Source organism: Mesoplodon bidens (assembly GCF_964165515.1).
Source record: "Mesoplodon bidens genome assembly, chromosome: 3".
NCBI lineage: Eukaryota > Metazoa > Chordata > Mammalia > Artiodactyla > Ziphiidae > Mesoplodon > Mesoplodon bidens.
In genome coordinates, this window is record NC_138178.1 from 138,820,105 (window position 1) to 138,826,290 (window position 6,186).

General features: G+C 39.2%; 1 pseudogene across 1 annotated transcript; it reads left to right on the forward strand.

Moving 5' to 3' along the window:
* The first annotated feature begins 4,181 nt into the window (after positions 1-4,181).
* LOC308614094 (von Hippel-Lindau disease tumor suppressor-like) lies at positions 4,182-5,913 on the forward strand (annotated as a pseudogene). Its single transcript has 3 exons — positions 4,182-4,253; positions 5,124-5,415; positions 5,539-5,913. The product of its transcript is annotated as a von Hippel-Lindau disease tumor suppressor-like (transcript).
* Positions 5,914-6,186: the final 273 nt, after the last annotated feature.

A 6,186-nucleotide genomic window follows, 5' to 3' on the forward strand; every position in this document is an offset into this window, starting at 1 on the left:
ATTATACTATCTTAGTACAGTTCTGGAAGAGTTAACTATTCTATTTAAAATCTTTTTTCTTGAAATATTAATGTTTATTATATGTAAATGGCTAATTATTTTATGTCTAGTTTGGTAATGTTTGTTTATGATGTATATTAGCTATTTTATATATTACGTTGTTAAATGCAATAATGTTTTTGCCTTGTTTGCTTTATTTTTTTAATATTTGAAACTTATATGGTCAGTAACTTATGTGATTGATAACTTAGGAAGCTCAGTTTCTACTTCTGTAATCAATTAAGTATTCTTTTGTGCTTGTTTTAAAGCTCTCTTTGGCCTAACATGTCTGTATGTATACATGAATGCTTGTGTAGGTATAGATATATGTATGTATTTGTCCATTTATACATATAATATGATTACTCAATACGTTGTTTAGGTACAATATTTAAATACTGATTATTTCTAATAAAACCTTTAAGAGTGGTAATATAAATTTCAGAATGTGTCTGGTACAGAAAGTTGGTACTTAAAGAAAAGAATTCTATAGCTTCATGACTGTGCCTCTCTGTTAATTTCTCATTTGAGAGATTTAAATGGAGATTGCTTTAGCCATGGTGTTTGAATTGCTGCTGATAGCAGACCATCTCACATCATGTGGCTGGCTCAGCCCGTCTTAAAATGGATTAAACTCCATGTTGTTTTCCAGTGTGGTATATTCAGGAATTCTGCAAATGCCCCGTGAGTGAAAACGTGTGTAATCTTTTAAAATCAAAATACTAACACTAGCCCGGAGAAAACTTTCACTTATTAGAATCTGTGCTGTCATATTAGCCGTGAAACAAAATTATTTCCCTTGACTGTTTCCCTTGTTTTCCTTGACTTCAGATGTTTCTGGTAACAGATAGGGCAGTTTTCATGATGTGGATATTGGGCAGAGCTTCTGGGGTTTAAATACTCTGACATTGGGGTTTAAATATTCTAACGTTGGGATCCATTATTGGCCACTTGTATACCAGGTTATCTGCTAGGATTTGTATAAACATTAAAGTTTACAGACATTGTACATCTAACACAGTGAGTTGCCCTGTTATTTTTTCACAACAGTACTTTTAAAAGGTATCATTTCTCTTGTACAGTGAAGAAACTGTACCTCCGGATGGTAAGTGCCTTGTCCAGATTCACAGAGTTAATAATGCATCTGGGGTACAGATACAGGGCTCTGGCCTATAATTTCAGAGTCGTTTTGTGTAAGCCAACGGAGATGGAAATGCAGACCGACTGCAAGAAGTAAAACCCCACTTCAAAGCGGCTTAAACAGTAAGGAAAGTTTATTTGAAACCAGTTGAACCTCAGGTGCAGGGCAGTCTGGGTTATGTAGTACATCAGTTCCATGATGCCTTCATTTACCCAGGTGTGGGTCTTTAGGGAAAGCTTTATATCAGTGTGGAGAATTGTTTACCTGCCAAGTTCCCAGACTCTTGCCTAGGACCAACCTTGCAAAGAAAGGCTTTTTAGGACAGCAGTCTCAGGCCTGCTCTGTTAACTTCTGCACAGTTTCGTTTCATTTTTCACTATTTCAAACAATGCTGCATTGATCTTTGTCTCACTCAGGTTGGTATTTCTGTTGGATAAACCTAATCGACACATAAATTTGTTTGTTAAACGCTGTGCATATATAAAATTTTGTTAATTACTGCCAAATTGAACTCCAAAAAGCCTGCCAATTTACATTCCTACTAACAGTATTTGCAAGGGACCCTCCATTACACTGGTTATCAATCTTTGTAATTGTTGACAGTTGAATACAGCCAGAATCTTAAGAGCAGAAAATATAGAAAGATTGACAAAAAGTAACAAAATTGGATTAAGCTGATGTGACTTGCTATATGGTTACATATGACAATGTAGTGCTTTAGCTGATAGCAAATTTTTCATGAATATATTTTAAAGATAGGGTGTGAAGCACTTAATTGATTTGCTTTAGATGTGAAATTGAAGCTTACTGGGCAGAGTTCAAATAGAAAATATTTGTGTTTAACAGTGGGTTTTCAGAATTAAAATATGGTGTCCAAAAACTGGTTACCTATTAAAGTAAGCTATTTGTATTGTCAACTTGATTATAATAAAATGGCACCAAGGTGTAAATACATGATTTTAATATTAAATGTTTATGAAATTAATGTTTTGTGGGAGAAGAGGGGTTGTGGCAGTGTTCATAAACACAAGCTACATTTTAAAACCATACCACTTTACTTTCAGAAATCTTAATATATGAAAGTATTGTTCCGAGTAGAAAACTGTCATTATAGTAGTTTTAGTGTTAGATCAGGTTTACTTGGGGTATCTAAAAAAAAAAACAAAAAACAATGAATAAAAGAAGTGTAACCATGAAGAAAATGGAGCTTGTATGGATGCTTATTAGGGGAATATTTTTCACTTGGAAAATAAAATAATTTATTATAGTTTATTTCTTCAGAAGAAAACTACCCCGGAAATGTGCACTTCTCTATAAGAAATCATAATGTGTTGTCTTTGCCTTCTGGTACTGTTATGAGTTTACGTGGTTGTAAGCTCATGTAAGATCCCATCTGGGTTTATAACCCCTTTCTCTTAATGCCTCAAAGGTTTCCTAACTGTGAGTGGACGTATTTAATGTGAGGAAACATTCCCAGTCTCCTTAACAGCCTGTTAAAGTGCTTGTTCCCTGAAACAGATACAGTTGTACCATCTGCAAATTATTTTGTACTGCCAGAGGAGATACTGAACCAACTTTTAGGCAAAGATTTTTGTCTTCTACAGGGATTTCCAGAACAGTGATATGATAGGGAAATGCATTAAAAAACTTTATCCAAATGGTTTGAGTACTTGTAACTTTCTGACCTAGAAGCTAGAAAGTAAAAAATTTCGATCCTAGTTCTGTCGGTGATTCATTGTGTATCCTTGAGAAATTCATCTCTTTTTGTCTAAATCCTTTTGTCAGCTGTAAATTCAAGATAATACAGAACCATTTACTGACTTTTCAAAAATATCAAGAACTGCATATTGCTTTAAAAATGCAAAGATATGAATGCTAAACTTCAAAATAATTACAGCTGGAAAGTGTAAGCTTTTAAAGAGTACTTGGATGTCAAGGAAATGAATGATTATTAGTGGTTAATGTGATTTTTGAGGTGATTTTCTTAAGGAGCAATAATTGAAAGCTTGTGTTTACACAGATCCTCAGATGGATGGGAGACAAAGCTCTCATGGTTTAATTGACAAGGAGCGTCTGTTTTTATCAAGTTGAATTAGGTACACTATATAGCCTCTTCTAATAACCTATTTCAGTTATGACAAGAAGATTCACACATGTATATATAGAGAAAATATATTTAATTGAGGTATCTTTAAAAATGAACTCTATGGGCTGAAAATTACTCTTGCTTTGAGATAAAGAACCTTGGAAAATAAGCAGAGTTATTAATGCCTTCCCAACCTACACTTGATTCTTGAATTAAATTACAGTTTGAAGAATGCTTGCTTTTTAAAATGGCATTGAGAAGACTCTGTGGGTGCTTAACTTCTCACATTTTCATTTATGTTTTGAACAACTATGTAGTAATTTTCATTGCACATTAAAAAATATTTCCTGAGTTAAAGTAAATGCTAAAGTCTCAGGCTATATAACCCCCTTTTATGTGGTGTTTCTTTTTTCAAATAAATTTATTTATTTATTTATTGGCTGTGTTGGGTCTTCCTTGCTGCGTGTGGGCTTTTCTCTAGTTGCAGTGAGCAGGGGCTACTCTTTGTTGCGGGGTGTGGGCTTCTCACTGCGGTGGCTTCTCTTGTTGCAGAGCACGGACTCTAGGTACACAGGCTTCAGTAGTTGCAGCATGTGGGCTCAGTAGTTGTGGTTCACGGGCTTTGTTGCTCCGCGGCATGTGGGATCTTCCCGGACCAGGGCTGGAACCCGTGTCCCCTACATTGGCAGGCGGACTCCCAACCACTGCGCCACCAAGGAAGCCCCTATGTGGTGTTTCTTATGCTTGAATTATTTGGTTTAATATGCTGTATACGGCGGGTCTGGATTTTTTAAGAACAATCTGGACAGGCTCCTATTTAGCTGCAAGGAACAAAGGCACATTCACGTTATCTTAAATGCTGGAGGCTTATTTTAAGATTACAGAGGACAGGAAGGCGACCGCCTCATCGGAGACATGGCTGGTAAAATGGCGCTTTGTCTTGTAGTGGGCACAGCAGCTCTGATAGCTGTGGATGTCCACTGCTCTGTAGTCGTCATGTGCCTACTCTTATGTTTCCCAGCTTCTCCCTTCACATAAAAAGGTGCTTTTCTTACAAGCACTTCAATATGAGGCTTTAAAAAGTCTTATTTAAGATAAATGACAAAAAAGCTTTCATATAATTATCTACAGGTTGATTTCAGATACCTTATCACCATAGTACTTAATGAATTGGGCTATGTTAGCTTCAGTTAACTATTTTAAGTTAACCCACATAATTTGTTGAACTTCATATAGTGTAAATGATTTAACTGAAATGAATTTTGCTCTAGTCTCAAATTTGTTAATTCTGCCTTTGTTAAATGTTTTAAATAGTTGATAATCTCATAGTTTCCTAGTCTCTTGCAGCATAATTGATACATTGTCTATATTATTATATTTGGTTAACTGAAGGTATTCTCTCTGTAAACTTCAACTAGTTGCCTATAAAATTTTCTCAGCAGAAACTAATGGTATTACATTTAAAAATGAAATACCTTGTCCTTTATTTAGAGGCCATATGTCTAGAAAGTCATTCTGTGTATAAAGATTAATCAACCAATCAAAAGACATAGCTTGGGCTTCCCTAGTGGCGCAGTGGTTGAGAGTCCGCCAGCCGATGCAGGGGACACGGGTTCGTGCCCCGGTCCGGGAAGATCCCACATACCGCGGGGCGGCTGGGCCCGTGAGCCATGGCCGCTGAGCCTGCACGTCCGGAGCCTGTGCTCCGTAACGGGAGAGGCCACAGCAGTGAGAGGCCCGCGTACCGCAAAAAAAAAAAAAAAAAAAAAAAAAAAAAGACATAGCTTATTTTCTTTAGTGTTACCATTGACACCCGACAAAATATTGAATTACCGAGTTTTAGGCTCCAGGAGATAGTGCCCCGGAAGGTGGGGAACGCGGAAGAGGCCGAGGCCGGGCGCGGAGGAGGGGGACGAGGAGGAGTCTGGCCCGGACGAGCCCCACCCGGAGGAGCCCGGCTCCCGGCAGGAGATGGAGGCAGGGCGGCCGTGGCCGGTGCTTTGCTCAGTGAACACGCGCGAGCCGTCCCAGGTCATCTACAACCGCAGCACGCGCGTGGTGCTGCCCGGGTGGCTCAGCTTCGACGGCGAGCTTCAGCCCTACCCGACGCTGCCCCCCAGCACGGGCCGCTGCATCCATAGCTACCGGGGTCATCTTTGGCTCTTCCGAGATGCTGGGACATCTGATGGGCTTCTAGTTAACCAAACCGAGCTGTTTGTGCCGCCTCTCAATGTTGATGGACAGCCTATTTTTACAAACATCACACTACCAGTGTACATCCTGAAAGAGCGGTGCCTCCAGGTTGTGCGAAGCCTAGTCAAGCCTGAGGATTACAGGAGACTGGACATTGTGAGATCCCTCTACAAGATTTGGAGGACCACCCAAATGTGTGGAAGGACCTGGAGCGGTTGCCCCAGGAGCATATTGAAAATCAGTGGATGGCAGCGGAGACTGAAGATTTTAATTGAAATTTACACTCCTGGGTCCTGGCTTTTGACAGTCCTGACAAGTCTTGATCTAGATCTAGGGCTGGTCACTTTTCCTCGGCTTCAAAGTGTCTCATTCTTGGAGTAAAAATGCTCCATTGCTTAAAAGAAAGTTAACTGACCTCACTACTGGGCACTGTGATGTTTAAGGGCAAATATCACAAAATGTAATTTAATGCCTGTCCCTCCTAGAAGTATTTATCAAGGGAAAGTAGTTTTTGCCTCCTAGTGAGTCAGGAAAGTTTCTGTGTAAGGACTTTTGTGTAAGTAATTCAATGAGAATTGTAGCTTATTCTTGAATTGTAGGAAAGCAGTGGCATCTGCTTTTCATTCCTGTATCGTGGTTGGTGATGTGCCCGTGTCCCGCTCTGAGAGACCAAGATGTCCTTGGGGCAGGGGCATATCCGTCTGCCCTTTGACACTCCAGTGCCTCA